Source organism: Triticum urartu, chromosome 3, assembly GCF_003073215.2.
Source record: "Triticum urartu cultivar G1812 chromosome 3, Tu2.1, whole genome shotgun sequence".
NCBI lineage: Eukaryota > Viridiplantae > Streptophyta > Magnoliopsida > Poales > Poaceae > Triticum > Triticum urartu.
In genome coordinates, this window is record NC_053024.1 from 91,638,493 (window position 1) to 91,655,570 (window position 17,078).

The 17,078-nt window shown below is 41.3% G+C and overlaps 1 long non-coding RNA gene across 1 annotated transcript; it reads right to left on the bottom strand.

Moving 5' to 3' along the window:
- Positions 1 to 12,891: 12,891 nt before the first annotated feature.
- On the bottom strand, positions 12,892 to 16,439 carry LOC125548047. The gene is made up of 5 exons (XR_007300882.1): positions 16,214 to 16,439; positions 14,911 to 14,970; positions 14,340 to 14,646; positions 13,992 to 14,224; positions 12,892 to 13,290 (listed from the first exon to the last, which is right to left on the bottom strand). It is a non-coding gene; the product is annotated as an uncharacterized LOC125548047 (long non-coding RNA).
- Positions 16,440 to 17,078: the final 639 nt, after the last annotated feature.

Consider the following 17,078-nt stretch of genomic DNA (forward strand, 5'->3'; position numbering starts at 1 on the left):
GATGAGGTTCAAGTTGGATAGCCAAGATGATGCAACCAGACAAGCTTGCACCCATGTTTTCAAGTATGCTCTGCAACAATATCGGTATAACTTGAGGAAAACTCACTTTGAAGGCAAGGCTAACAATGAACTTGCCCAAACATCTCCAGTGGAAAATATATCTGATGAAGACTAGAGAGGCCTCGTTAAACACTAGTCCGATCCGAAGTATCAGGTACATTATATATGTCATCAGATCACATGTCGAAGTCCTATTTACGCATGTGCCACACAAATCTATCTTCTTGTAGGTGAACTGTTCAAAGAACAAGGCCAACCGTACGAAAGTGAAATTCCAACAGACGACAGGATCTTGTAGCTATGTTGCACACTGCGAGGCTCTTGTAATTAGCTGCTGTTTCACTCTTTTCGCTGTACCATATTATCAGATCTATATTAACTTGTTCCAAATGCAGAGGAAAGCCCGCAACGACCAAAAAGTACCTGAACCAAATGCTGTGAAAATCTTCAAGGACTGTCACACCAGCAAGAAGAAGGGCATGACTACACCAGTCAAAGCCACTGTTGTAAGTCCTTAATCCTCATGCCTTTTAACTACTACTTACTCTGACTTGTTCCTTGAACTGCATGGTTTGCAGCCAATGTCTATTACTCTTTTCAATTTTATACACAATTGTCTTAGCGTATCATTGCACCTTACAAGGTTTAAAAGAGAGGAGTGATGTTCCTTTGATCTTGACCCGTAATCTAGTTCCGTGCTGGACTTGCCCACACAACGTTACAATTTCCTGTTTGTCTATTCTCAGTTGTTTTGTGATATGAATGATGTCATACTATGCTTACCGTATTATAAACTTCGTCTCTTTATCCTTAGCCCTCAATACAATGTGAAGAAATAGACAATACATTAGAGATGGTACATGGTCATATGTTTGGAACCTGGTTTTATTATGTACTTTGCAATAAAATACAACTAATATTTTACATGGGTTCACCAGAATAAGTTTTGTATATAGACCAAAGCTATTTTGTTTGGTTTTGCTGCCTCCTTAATATCTTCTGTTCTGGTACTACTAATGTAAAACCTCAACTTTTCAGCGAGCTATGGAAAAAATGGTGGAACCGCCACCTTCCGAAGGTGGCGAGGAAACTATAACCGCAATGTCAGCTCTTGGTGCAGTGGGTCAGTATCTGTCCACTAACAGTGCCAAAAGCTCAAAGCAATGTAATCTGTGCAAGCTCAAAGCTCAAATCAATGTTGTATCTTAAGGCAATATCGTCCAAACTGCCTCATGATCAAGATATGCAAGCTCAAAGCAATGTTGTATCTACGCTCCAGACACAAGTCCATTCCCTAACAGAGACCCTTTGTGAAACATGGAGAAACTTTGCTCAATGTCATCAAGATATGCATGGTTTTGAAACCAGACTATCAGACATTTGATATGTTGTTCAGGAGCCTAGGGGAAATGAAGGCGAGGGTTATGGTGCTCCATCGGACAATACAGCATGAAAACGTAAGAGTCAGGTCAAATGAACCGAGCTTCTGAACTTCTGGTGGTGCATTTATCTGCTAGACTGTTAAGTTTTATGCCAACCTTCCTTTTGTTATATAGTTGTAATTTGTTTTGGTGCGATACAAAATTTATTCTTAACGTGCAGCCACCGCCTGAAGAAAACAGCAAGCCATTTTTGTATAGTGTAGGGTGTTCCCTATATTTGCACTCGTGGCGATCTTTGATGCCGAGTGGATGTAATCTGTGCAATCGCCTTAATAGCCTAGCATTAGTTTCGGCCTTATTTATTTCCTAGTCTTCTTTTTCCCTGGTTTCCTAGTGGCCGCAACTACCATGGGGCATATACAGGCCGTAGGATCCATGGGTCTCCTACGGGCCGTCGATAAATGGGCCTGTAATCGATGGGCCTCGGGCCGTCGGATAAATGGGTCTACATGGGCCATAATCGGGTGTAATTGATATCGGCCCAGCACGGTAACAGGCCGTTAACAGGCCGTAGGACAGCAAAGGCTTAATTTTGTCGCAGGCATAACAGGTCGTTAATGGGCCAGAATATAGGACGGGCTAGAAACGGCGCAACGGGTTAACAGGCCAGAAACGGGCCGACTCTTGCCATGGGTCGAATTTGGCCCATTAGGGTAACATGCCAGTAACGGGCCGACTCTTGCCATGAGCCGAATTTGGCCCATTAGTGGAACAGGCCAGTAACGGGCCGACTCATGCCATGGGCCGAATTTGGCCCATTAGAGGAACATGCCAGTAATGGGTCGGAAGTAATCGAGGGCCGAAAAGGAGCCCAAGAACGTATGGGCCGTCAATAGGCCGAAAGCTAACACGGGCCGTTAACGGGTATAAAGAAAATTACTGTTCCTTACGGGCTAGAGTCACTATGGGCCTTTACCTGGGTCGGCCTATTATGGCACACAAAAATCTTGTGGGCCTTTACTTGGGCCGACCCATTATGGGCCGCGAAATCTTGTGGGCCTTTAGCTGGGCCAGCCCATTATGGTCCGCAAAATCTCATGGGCCTTTAGCTGGGCCGACCCATTATGGTCCGCAAAATCTTGTGGGCCTTTAGTTGGGCAGGCCCATTTAAACTTGTTTGGCCGTGCCACGTGTCGACGTATCATAGGCGCCTTCTGTCCAGTGAGTGGATGACATCTGTCCCGACGATGAGCCGACACGTGTTTCCTCTAGCCAATGATGATTTTACACGTGGAAAATCCCCATTGGTCGAGGATGTTAATGGGTTATCGGATCCAAAACCCGACCCGATAGCTTAATGGCGTTCCGTTACGGTAGATGCCACGTGTCGGTCACCCTTGACGAAAGCACTTCTGTGACGCGCGGTTTATCATCATGGAAGTGGACACTTCCGTGATGATAATTTTGGTAATGTCATGGAACACTTCTACGACAGCACATGTATGACTATCTTGATTCTGTCATAAATTTGTCATGGATGTACATGCATGACAAAAAAACCGACCTACTGTGACAAACACGTATCATCACGGAAGTGTATTTTTTTGTAGTGTTGACTAGCTCGTTGATTAATGGGATCACATCATTAGGAGAATGATGTGATTGACTTGACCCATTCCGTTAGCTTAGCACTTGATCGTTTAGTATGTTGTTATTGCTTTCTTCATGACTTATACATGTTCCTATGACTGAGATTATGCAACTCCCGTTTACCGGAGGAACATTTTGTGTGCTATACCAAATGTCACAACGTAACTGGGTTATTATAAAGATGCTCTACAGGTATCTCAGAAGGTGTTTGTTGGGTTCGCATAGATCAAGATAAGGTTTTGTCACTCTGAGTATAAGAGAGGTAACTCTGGGCCCTCTCGGTAATGCACATCATAAGAAGCCTTTCAAGAAATGTGACTAATGAGTTAGTTTCAGGATGATGTATTACAAAACGAGTAAAGAGACTTGCCGGTAATGAGGTTGAACTAGGTATGAAGATACCGACGATCGAATCTCGGGCAAGTAACATACTGATGACAAAGGGAACAACGTATGTTGTTATGTGGTTTAACCGATAAAGATCTTCGTATAATATGTGGGAGCCAATATGAGCATCCATGTTCCGCTATTGGTTATTGACCGGAGACGTGTCTCGGTCATGTCTACATAGTTCTCGAACCCATAGGGTCCGCATGCTTAAAGTTTGGTGATGATCCGTATTATGAGTTTTTGTGTTTTGATGTACCGAAGTTAGTTCGGAGTCCCGGATATGATCACGGACATGACGAGGAGTCTCAAAGTGCTTCAGACGTAAAGATCGATATATTGGACGACTATGTTCGGACACCGGAAAGGTTCCGAAAGGTTTCAGACATATACCGGAGTACCGGGGGGTTACCAGAACCCCCCGGGGGCTTAATGGGCCTATATGGGCCTTAGTGGAAATAGAAGGCAGCAAGGGGAGTGTGGGGCATGCCCCCCAAGGCCCAAACCGAATTGGTTTAGGGCAAGGGGGGCCGGCCCCCTCTTTCCTTCTCCTCCTCTCCCTTTCCTTCCCCCTCTCCTACTCCTACTAGGAATAGGAGGAGTCCTACTATTAGTGGGAGTAGGACTCCCCCTTGGCGCGCCTCTCTCTGGCCGGCCGCCTCCTCCCCTTGCTCCTTTCTATACGGGGGCAGGGGGCACCCCATAGACACAACAATTGACCATAGATCTATTAGCCATGTGTGGTGCCCCCCTCCACCCTAATCCACCTCAATCATATCGTAGCGGTGCTTAGGCGAAGCCCTGCGTTGGTAGCATCATCATCACCGTCACCACGCCGTCGTGCTGACGAAACTCTCCCATGAAGCTTTGCTGGATCGGAGCTCGCGGGACGTCATCGAGTTTAACGTGTGCAGAATTCGGAGGTGCCGTGCGTTCGGTACTTGGATCGGTCTGATCGTGAAGACGTACGACTACATCAACCGCGTTGTGCTAACGCTTCCGCATTCGGTCTATGAGGGTACGTAGACACATTCTCCCCTCTTGTTGCTATACATCACTATGATCCTGTGTGTGCGTAGGAATTTTTTTGAAATTACTACGTTCCCCAATAAGCATGTATTACGGTGGGTGAACAAATTACCGTCGAGCAATTGATAGAAAAACACATAGTTATGATGATATCTAAGGCAATGATCATGAATATAGGCATCACGTTCGTGACAAGTAGACAGAAACGATTCTGCGTCTACTACTATTACTCCACACATCGACCGCTATCCAGCATGCATCTAGAGTATTAAGTTCATAAGAACGGAGTAACGCATTAGGCAAGATGACATGATGTAGAGGGATAAACTCAAGCAATATGATATAAACCCCATTTTTTATCCTCAATTGCAATAATACAATACGTGTTGTTTCCCTTTCTGTCACTGGGATCGAGCACCGCAAGATTGAACCCAAAGCTAAGCACCTCTCCCATTGCAAGAAAGATCTATCTAGTAGGCCAAACTAAATCGATAATTCGAAGAGACTTGCAAAGATATCAAATCATGCAAATAAGAATTCAGAGAAGAATCAAATAATATTCATAGATAATCAAGTTCATAAACCCACAATTCATCGGATCTCGGCAAATGATAACCCACAAGTATAGGGGATCATAACAGTTTTCGAGGGTAGAGTATTCAACCCAAATTTATTGATTCGACACAAGGGGAGCCAAAGAATATTCTCAACTATTAGCAGCTAAGTTGTCAATTCAACCACACCTGGAAACTTAGTATCTGCAGCAAAGTGTTTAGTAGCAAAGTAATATGATAGTAGTGGTAACGGTAGCAAAAGGTAACTATAGCAAAAGTAATATTTTTGGGGTTTTGTAGTGATGATAACAATAGCAACGGAAAAGTAAATAAGCGAAGAACAATATATGGAAAGCTCATAGGCAATGGATCAGTGATGGAGAATTATGCCAGATGTGGTTCATCATGTAACAGTCATAATATAGGGTGACACAGAACTAGCTCCAATTCATCAATGCAATGTAGGCATGTATTTCGAATATAGTCATACATGCTTATGGAAAAGAACTTGCATGACATCTTTTGTCCTACCCTTCCAAGGCAGCGGGGTCCTAGTGGAAACTAAGGGATATTAAGGCCACCTTTTAATAGATTACCGGACCAAGCATTAACACATAGTGAATACATGAACTCCTCAAACTACGGTCATCACCGGGAGCAAACATAGTGGATACTAGGGATCAAACCCTAACAAAAATAACTCGGTTACATGATAAATCTCATCCAACCCATCACCGTCCAGCAAGCCTACGATGGAATTACTCACGCACGGCGATGAGCATCATGAAATTGGTGATGGAGAAAGGTTGATGATGACGATGGCGATGGATTCCCCTCTCCGAAGCCCCGAACGGACTCTAGATTAGCCCTCCCAAGAGAGTTTAGGGCTTGGCGGCGGCTCCGTATCGTAAAACGCGATGAATCCTTCTCTCTGATTTTTTTCTCTCCGAACACGAATATATAGAGTTGGAGTTGAGTTCGGAGGAGCTCCAGGGGAACCACGAGGTAGGGGGCACGCCCAGGGGGGTAGGCGCGCCCCCACCCTCGTGGCTAGGGTGTGGGCCCCCTGGCCTTGATTCTTTGTCAGTATTTTTTATTATTTCCAAAAATAATCTCCGTGGAGTTTCAGGTCATTCCGGGAACTTCTGTTTCTGCACATAAATAACACCATGGCAATTTTGCTGAAAACAGCGTCAGTCTGGGTTAGTTCCATTCAAATCATGCAAGTTAGAGTCCAAAACAAGGGGAAAAGTGTTTGGAAAAGTTGATACGACGGAGACATATCAACTCCCCAAGCTTAAAACTTTGCTTGTCCTCAAGCAATTCAGTTGATAAACTGATAGTGATAAACAAAAACTTTTACAAACTCTTGTTGCTCTTGTTGTTGTAAATATGTAAAGCCAGCATTCAAGTTTTCAGCAAAGATTATGAACTAACCATATTCACAATAACTCTTAGGTCTCATGTTTACTCATATCAATGGCATAATCAACTAGCGAGCAATAATAATAAATCTCGGATGACAACACTTTCTCGAAACAATCATAATATGATATAACAAGATGGTATCTCGCTAGCCCTTTCTGAGACCGCAAAACATAAATGCAGAGCACCTTTAAAGATCAAGGACTGACTAGACATTGTAATTCATGGTAAAAGAGATCCAGTCAAGTCATACTCAATGTAAACCAACAGTAATGAATGCAAATGACAGTGGTGCTCTCCAACTAGTGCTTTTTAATAAGAGGATGATGACTCAACATAAAAGTAAATAGATAGGCCCTTCACAAAGGGAAGCAGGGATTTGTAGAGGTGCCAGAGCTCAGTTCTGAAATAGAGGTGAATAATATTTTGAGCGGCATACTTTCATTGTCAACATAACAACCAAGAGATGGCGATATCTTCCATGCTACACACATTATAGGCGGTTCCCAAATAGAATGGTAAAGTTTATACTCCCCCTGCACCAACGAGCATCAATCCATGGCTTGCTCGAAACAACGAGTGCCTCCAACTAACAACAGTCCCAGGGGAGTTTTGTTTGCAATTATTTTGATTTGATTTGCATAAAGCATGGGACTGGGCATCCCGGTGACCAGCCATTTTCTCGTGAGTGAGGAGCGGAGTCCACTCCTCTTGAGAATAACCTGCCTAACATGGAAGATACGGACATCCCTAGTTGATACATGAGCTATTCGAGCATACAAAACAGAATGTTTATTTAAAGGTTTAGAGTTCGGCACATACAAATTTACTTGGAACGGCAGGTAGATACCGTATATAGGTAGGTATGGTGGACTCATATGGAATAACTTTGGGGTTTATGGAATTGGATGCACAAGCAGTATTCCCGCTTAGTACAGGTGAAGGCTAGAAAAAGATTGGGAAGCGACTAGCTAGAGAGCGACAACACTCATGAATATGCATTAAAATTAATCAACACCGAATGCAAGCATGAGTAGGATATAATGCACCATGAACATAAATATCGTAGAGTCTATGTTGATTTTGTTTCAACTACATGCGTGAACATGTACCAAGTAAAGCCACTCGAATCGTTCAAAAGAGGATACCGCCCTATCATACCACATCACAACCATTTTAATAGAACGTTGGCACGCAAGGTAAACCATTATAAGCTCCTAGCTAATTAAGCATGGCATAAGCAACTATAATCTATAATTGTCATTGCAAACATGATTATTCATGATAGGCTGAATCAGGAACGATGAACTAATCATATTTACAAAGAGAGGTCGAGTTCATACTAGCTTTTCTCATCTCACTAAGTTCATCATATACCGTCATAATTGCCTTTCACTTGCACGACCAAATGATGTGAATAATAATAATAGTGCACGTGCATTGGACTAAGCTGGAATCTGCAAGCGTTCAATTCAAGAGAGAAGACAAGGTAATATGGGATCTTTGTTAGATCAACAATAATGCATATAAGAGCCACCCAACATTTTCATTATGGTCTTCTACTATCCACCCCCAAAGAAAAGAAAAGAAATAAAACTATTTACACAGGAAAGCTCCCAACAAGCAAAAGAAGAACATGAACTCCTTTTGGGTTTTCTTTTTAATTACTGTTACAGGCATAGGAATTAAAACTAGTTAAAAGCTACAACTAATTTTTTTGTGTTTTTCTGAAGGTTCATTAAACACGCAAGAAGAAAGCATAAAAAAGAGATAAACTAGTATGGATGATACAATGAAAAAGTATGAGCACTGACCACTAGCAATGAGTGTGTGAACGTGAATGTAATGTCGGTGGGACATACGCACTCCCCCAAGCTTAGGCTTTTGGCCAAAGTTGGTCTATGGCCACAGCTGGCCTGGCGGATATCCAAAGTAATAGTTGGGGTCGTACTGCGAAGAAGAAGACTCTGATTGCCGCTGGTTGGCAATCATCTCCGGATCCCACTGGTAAATAGACTGTCGTGGAGGATCAAATTGTGGTTCTGACTCTGGCTCTGCAGCTGATGTAGGGTTCCGGTAGGCATGAATAGCCTCCAATGGAACAAGGTACTTGCCTGGAGATAAATCAAACAAGGAAGGAGCAGGCAGGGTAATAGTCTCAGGATGATGTTTATCAAAGAACAATTTGTATTTGAGCTCATTTTCCCTATTCTTAACAATAAAATCATGTGCTACCATACTCCTATAATCTAAATAAACAGGAGGCAACAATTTTTCTTCCTTCTCATAATGCCTAATAGGCATGTTAAAATGTGCAGCTAGGCGCGAGGCGAAGATGCCTCCAACGACGGGGCCCTTAGTATGGTTAAGATTTAACCGCCTTGCAATAATAGAACGCATGCTGAATGTATCATCATGAAATAAGGCGTGGCACAAAATAATATTATCAGGGGCACTCAGGTTTCCACAGTTTCCGCGCCCAATTAAGCATCTACTAGCAAGTATAGGAAAGTAACATAGAACAGGAAAGTGTATGCTTGTAGTTCGTGCGTCGGAAACCTTCCTCGATTCCCCTACAGTGATGATATCAATAAACCCATCCACATCATCATGATGTGGTTCCTCTATGATGCCCTCGAAAGGGATCAAACAAACCCGACAAAAATCATGAAGTGACATCTCCTTATGCTCATCATATAAATAAAACTCCACCGTAGGTGGTGAGCTCCTAGCATGGAAATGAAAGTTTTGCACAAAGATATTGATGAGTAAGAGATACTATTTGCGTTGGTCATGGAGGAAGGCGGTGGTGCCTGCATTTTCAGCCAATTCATAGAAATCATCATAAATCCCAGCTGCTCTCAAGAAATCATCACAAGGCCATTGACACAGCAAGACCTCCGCGGTGCGAGGGAGATTATACTTGTGTCTCTTATCCTCCTCACTTTGCTTATCCTTCGAGCTTCGGCTCGATGAGCCCGTCAAAAATCTCTTCATTATTTTCTGAAATTTTTTGAAATTTTTAGGAACTTCAAATAAAAGTAAAACAAACTCGACAAAATTGATAGCAACTACTCCTACAAGTGCCTAGAGCCTATATCATGCATTAGAACTACTTGGAACCATATAAATTTGACATGCAAGCTTAAGAACATGGTCACCTAGACATCACAAATTTGCAACGAATAAAGCACTAGAACAAAAACTAATTGGACCAATGGAGGAGTCAGATACCAAGGAACAATCCCCCAAAGCAGTTTTGTGAGAGGTGCTTTGAGCAAGGAGATCGAAAATCATAGCAAAATGAGCTAGAACTCATGCTTGAGCTGGATGGTGATTTTTTGGGAGGAAGACGAAGTGTGTGGGTGCAGGAATAAGTGGAGGGGAGCCATGATAACCCTCAAGTATAGGGGATCGCAACAGCTTTCGAGGGTAGAGTATTCAACCCAAATTTATTGATTCGACACAAGGGGAGCTAGAGAATATTCTCAAGTATTAGCAGCTGAGTTGTCAATTCAACCACACCTGGAAACTTAGTATCTGCAGCAAAGTGTTTAGTAGCAAAGTAATATGATAGTGATGGTTAACGGTAAAAAAAGTGTAACGAAAGCAAAGTAATGTTTTTCGTATTTTGTAGTGATTGTAACAATAGCAACAAGAAAGTAAATAAGCGTAAACCAGTATATGGAAAGCTCGTAGGCATTGCATCAGCGATGGATAATTATGCCAGATGTGGTTCATCATGTAACAGTCATAACATAGGGTGACATAGAACAAGCTCCAATTCGTCAATGTAATGTAGGGATGTATTCCGAATATAGTCATACGTGCTTATGGAAAAGAACTTGCATGGCATCTTTTGTCCTTCCCTCCCGTGGTAGCGGGGTCCTAATGGAAACTAAGTGATATTAAGGCCTCCTTTTAATAGAGAACCGGAACAAAGCATTAGCACATAGTGAATACATGAACCCCTCAAACTACGGTTATCACCGGTAAGTATCCCGATTATTGTCACTTCGGGGTTAACAGATCATAACACATAATAGGTGACTATAGACTTGCAAGATAGGATCAAGAACTCTCATATATTGATGAAAACATAATAGGTTCAGATCTGAAATCATGGCACTCGGGCCCTAGTGACCAGCATTAAGCATAGCAAAGTCATAGCAACATCAATCTCAGAACATAGTGGAAACTAGGGATCAAACCCTAACAAAACTAACTCGATTACATGGTAAATCTCATCCAACCCATCACTGTCCAGCAAGCCTATGATGTAATTACTCACGCACGGCGGTGAGAATCATGAAATTGGTGATGGAGGATGGTTGATGATGACGATAGCGATGAACCCCCTCTCCAGAGCCCCGAACAGACTCCAGATCAGCTCTCCCGAGAGGTTTTAGGGCTTGGCGGCGGCTCCGTATCTTAAAACACGATAATTTCTTCTCTCCTATGTTTTTCTCCCCGAAAGCAGTTATATAGAGTTGGAGTTGGAGTCGGGGGGTCTCCAGGGGGCCCACGAGGTAGGGGGCGCGCCCTAGGGGGGGCACCCCCCCACCCTCGTGGCAAGGGTGTGGGCTCCTGGTCTTCATCTTTGGCGAGAATTTTTAATTACTTATTGTAAGATATTCCGTGGAGTTTCAGGTCATTCCGAGAACTTTTATTTTCTGCACATAAAACAACATCATGGCAATTCTGCTGAAAACAACATCAGTCCGGGTTAGTTCCATTCAAAGCATACAAGTTAGAGTCCAAAACAAGGGCAAAAGTGTTTGGAAAAGTAGATACGATGGATATGTATCAAGCCACCATGGGCCCACGAGGCAGGAGGGCGCCCCCAGGGGGTGGGCGCGTCGTGGACCCTCGTGGCCAGGTGCTTGCTCCCCTGCTGTGTTCTTTGTGCCAGATATTCTCGAATATTCCAAAAAAGATCATATTTAAATTTCAGGGCATTTGGAGAACTTTTATTTTCGGGGTATTTTTATATTGCATGGATAATCAGAAACCAGACAGAAATTACTATTTTTGCTTTATTTAATATAAATAACAGAAGCTAAAAAGAGGGTACAGAGAGTTCTGTTTTCTAACTTCATCCATCTCATGCTCATCAAAAGAAATCCACTAGCAAGGTTGATCAGGTCTTGTTAACAACCTCATTTCAAGTAACATGAAACCAGAGAAATTTCGAATAACACTATGTTACCACAACGGGGATATGCACATCCCCAACAATAAGAATATCATATTTCTTCTTGACAGTAGGAAGAGGAAATTCAAAACCTCCAAAAATAATCGATGGAATTTTTCCAATAAAATTGATACTGTGGACTTGAGGTTGTTTCCCCGGAAAGTGTGCCATATGCTCATTACCATTAACATGAACAGCCCCTGCAGTTTTCAAAAAGGGTCTTCCTAGAATAATAGACATACTATCGTCCTCGGGAATATCAAGAATAGCAAAGTCCGTTAAAATAGTAACGTTTGCAACCACAACAGGCACATCCTCACAAATACCGACATGTATAGCAGTTGATTTATCAGCCATTTGCAAAGATATTTTAGTAGGTGTCAACTTGTTCAAATCAAGTCTACGATATAAAGAGAGAGGCATAACACTAACACCGGCTCCAAGATCACATAAAGCAGTTTTAACATAGTTTCTTTTAATGGAGCATGGTATAGGGGTACTCCTTGATCTCCAAGTTTCTTTCGTATTCCACCCTTAAAAGTATAATTAGCAAGCATGGTGGAAATTTCATCTTCTGGAATTTTTCTTTTATTAGTAACAATATCTTTCATGTACTTAGCATAAGGATTCATTTTAAGCATATCAGTCAAACGCATACGCAAGAAGATAGGTCTAATCACCACAAGAGATCGGGCCTACTGTGACGAGACAAAAAATGTCAACGAATAGCTAACAACGTCACAAATTACCCCCAAGTGACATTTTATGGGCGTCATGAGGATCGTCATGGAATCCCCGTCACAGATTACTCCTAGTGACGGCGCGTGCAAAATAACGTCACTGAAGATGGGACCTTTAGTGACGTTCTCTAGAACGTCATCAAGTTGTTAGTTCCGTGACAGTCAACTAATGTCACATGCTACGAGAAAATATGCCATATTGTACCATATATTCAGTGATGTAGCAACGTCACTGAATTCATGACACGTCTAGTGCCCGAGTAGACTATCCCATTGCTAGCATCATTACTTTCATTATCAATGAAGATGACGCCACATATATTTAATTTATTTTGAATGTAAATCAAGACAAATTATCAAGTCCACTATATTTAAAATGTACATCACAATAAGTATTTAATTCATACCACATTATATAAATAAGTTAAGATCCAAATCACATCATAAATTTACAATATTATATACTTCATCATCTCAGCTCAACCGTCCTCTCAACATAAATGATAGTAAAAAGTAACACTAGCTCACGAGTTTGAGACAACAATAGACAAGTTAAAAAGCAATATTTAGATAAGTAAAGACCACATGTGCTATCCTGATGATTGCAATATATGATGCAACAACTATCTTTCCATCGCAAAAGGATGGCCTTCATGCACCATTAGGTGTGGATTGGGACTGCTAAGTTGCTTGAGCACTTAAGAGAAAACCAATCAGGTTATTCGTCTCTTGTTAATCCTTTTTCCAGGCTTCATTCTTCTCTTGCCGGATCTTCTTCACATATTCGAATTCTTCGTGTTTCTTCCTCCGCATCTCTTCCAATGCTCTTTGCTTGTGCTTCAAGTCTCACCACTAACTCTGATCGGTGCCTATAAATCGGCAAAACACAACAACGTTGCATCCCGATGAGATGAAAATAGACAAGATAACAAGGTACAAGAGTACCACTAAGAAGCTTACAATCTATCAAAATATGAATGTAAAATAGAGAGGTACATTATTAAATGTGAGTGCAAACATTCGAATTGGCAAATGGAACAGTAAATCCAAAAATAACTGATAATGGTTAAAAACATGCACAACCAAGAGATAAATTTCATTTATCATTTTGAGAAACATCAAGCATCACCAATAAGATATCAAGTCAGCAACCCAGGCAAGAAGCAACTATGCTTGGACAACAGTTTTTTAGATCAAACTAAACCAGCCTATATCGTTCTGCTAAAAATCAAGCACATAAACAAATCAAGAAATTATACTGGATTTCAGGATTAGAAACCATACATTACAACCTTATTCTCATGCCTTTGTGTTGCAGCAACAAAAACCATGCAACAAACCATGTATTTCTCATTACAAACATTTATTATTTTTTATGTTACTTCGGATTATTGGATTTGGATCAAACCATACATAAAGCACTCCTTAGTTTGTTACAAGAACTGAAAACGAATGTCTTATTCACAAATATTTGTATTTTCATTTTCTCACTGTCATGAGGGCTCTGTGCAGGTGCAGAAAAGCAAGAAAAAAGAAAGAACCAGAACACAACGAGAAACAAGATAAGTACCTGTCCCTCGCATCTCTCACCTCACCATCCTTTTTTTCAATTATTTATTATAGAACTCAAATCTGTGCTGATGAAGTAAAGCTCCCAAATCTCTCGTATCTTGATGCATAACTCATGCTGGAAAGGAAGGTGCTATGGGTGCTTTCTTCCTTTAGAACTTCAGCCACAATCATTGAGTCGCACACTGGTTACTCACCTTCTGATTGTGTTTCCCTTTTCTTTTCAGTCACATTCTATTGTATAAAGGAAAACATTGATGCTCAAGTAAGGCAAAGTTCATATGATGGATACACTAAATCAATATGAGAATCTATTTCAAGTCAGAAACAATAAAGGAAGAAATCTTACATAGGCTAGATGTGTCGGCTCGCTCATGCTGTCAGTCTTCCTGTTCGTATGTGTCTCTTTCAAAAACTCAAGACTTGGGTTCTGATTATCGCACTTTCCTTTTTCTACAAGATATATGAAAATCTAATAGTACTGCTCCATATATAATGACAAGATGCGATAAACATAGGACTAGAAGTAAGGTATTTGGAATTCTTAGAATTTTGCTGAAAGTGGAAACATAAGACCTAGATCCAGTCTTTTGGTGATGCTCGACAGCTTCTCAGTTTTGTGTTTTCGTTTTTGGCATGGTACAACCTTTAGGTACCTGGGTCAAACAAGTCAAGCAAAAGAATGCAGTGGGTCAATAGTGACTTATTCAATGTCAACCCTAGTTCAAAAAGGCAGGCAGTGAACATAGATAACATTGTCTAGAAGAGTGGAGGAACAACATGAGTTAATCTTTAGTCAACTATTTGTGATATTTATAGTGCAAAGTGACATACACATGATACAAGCAAGAATAATTAAAGCCAGTGAATCCACACTGATGTACACATTATTTAAGATGTTAGTCCACACGATATATTACCATTGCTTTGGACATAGAAAGGGTGGCTTCCTCTTCATCTCTCAAAGCCCCTTCCTGGAGCTTACATGAATATAACAAAGTAGATAAGTTAGGATGCAAGCACACGATGCACTAATATTGTATATAAATGATGATCTCACGCATTGGGATCTAACAAGCAAAGCAATTAACAGCCAGCAAGCCAAGAAAAACAAGACGAAAATGTTCAGAACAAAAAACAGGAAACAAATATTATTACCGTAGCTATTGGCATAGTTTAGAAACCAGAAAGTTTACTACTCTTTTACAATTAAGGCTCGATGGATGGTGTTGTATGTTTCCAAAGTAGGAGCAGCTTGATTTTACCCAGCTTAGTATGTGAGAATATAGTAGAATACTGAAGCTTACAATGTATCTGCTTTTATCAAAGTTTTGGGCATACTGAAAATGCTTGTGGGCTTCAGAAGCTTAACATCATGGGTAGCTAAATTAGGAGAGGCATTGCAAAGATTAGGTTTAGTTCTCTTTTAACTAGTACTGGAGAGAAAAGTACACTGATACAGAGCTAAACATCTCTTTAACGAGTCAAAATCAAGTGTTGTCTTAGTATTTATTCAGTTTTGACAGCACTAGTTAAGGACTATTTATGGGGCATCAGAACCACAAAAATAAAATTCAGTTTTGCATTTTAGCATAGATAAAGTGGCTGCATCAGGAAGCTAGTTTATTCCGACATGTAGATACATGGATACAAGGATGCACTGCTTCCAGCTTGTAATTAGTTCTCCTTTTATATGTTGCATACTTTAGTTCATGAGTTTATGTTCGTCTGATTATGACACCATACATCGACCGAGAGCATCTAGTTTATAATTACAGTAGGGTACAACCATCAGATGGTTAACATATAATTTTCTTCTGAATGCAAGAGTAGCCATACAAGAACATGGCGGCAAAAGAAATCTCCGAGCTAAGGCCACGCATCTCATACCTAACTGAACTTTTCAGTAATAGTAACTATACTGCAGTAGCATATATTCAGGTTCAGCCCTTTTTACAATAGCAGGCTATAACAAATGCAAACCCATATTCTCACTAGTGTAGTTTTGCACACAGACCAATCAATAGGATATAAGTAAAGTTATCTAGCAGGAGGTTCAGGCTTTTTACCATCGCAGGCTATGGCAAATAACTAATTGCAGAGAAGGGTGAGATGAGTAGTAGTACGCATGAACCCTAACCATTGAACGCCAAGGGGTGGAAGGATGAGGAAATCACCAAGAGACGTTGCCAGGCGTTGGGGAAAAGACAACAGGGTGCTCACTGGGTGGGTTGATGCGGTGGATCCAAGCTCGGCGGCGGGGCGGCCTCCTTCAAGTTGGCGTCCCTGGTCGCTGCAATTGGGGGGAGAAGAGGGCCGGATCCTCGCAGCGCGGGATGTTTGCGTGGATCCGAGCTTGGCCTGTAGGGCGACCTCCTCCGATCTGTCGCCGCCAGTCGTTCCAATCGGGGCTGTAATCTTGGGGAGAAGAGAGCCAGTGGAATCGGGGCATAAGAGATATGCGGCGTGGGCGGTGGCTCTTCGCGGGTGAAATAGAAGGAGGAATTTTGCCTGGGTCTTTGACGAGTGGGGACACAGGGTGGATGAGGGGGAAAATAGAGAAATGGAGCGAAAAGAGTATTTGGGTGAAGGGAAAAACGTTCTTTTTGCGGAGAACTGGTTTATTTTCAGGATTTAGCTTCTACTTTGATATCATGTAATTCATTTAATTTGAAATAAACAACAAATGATTTTTATAAAAAGTAAATCTTATATAAACATTACGATGTGGTATTTTCCATGTAGTTTTTTTATAATTGTAAATAAGTATGCCGAAACTTGTACACAATGGCCTTAAATAAGTTTTTCTCGCCCACACGGGTTACTGCGGTATTGATCCCGACCATGATGGAACCGATGGTTTCATTTCAATTGGGATCAGATGACAAAGAAATTGTTTGTATCTGTTGCGGAGATGGATGGTTCGCTATATAGATAAATCATTTAATTTTTTAGATTGAACGAAACAACATCACCTCGCAAGCACCCCATTCAAGTTTTTTGCCCAACAACTACCTGTTTGTAGATAAGATAAAAAAGATTTTCCATCTACTCTCGTCTTTCCATTTTAACTTTTGATATAGAGCAA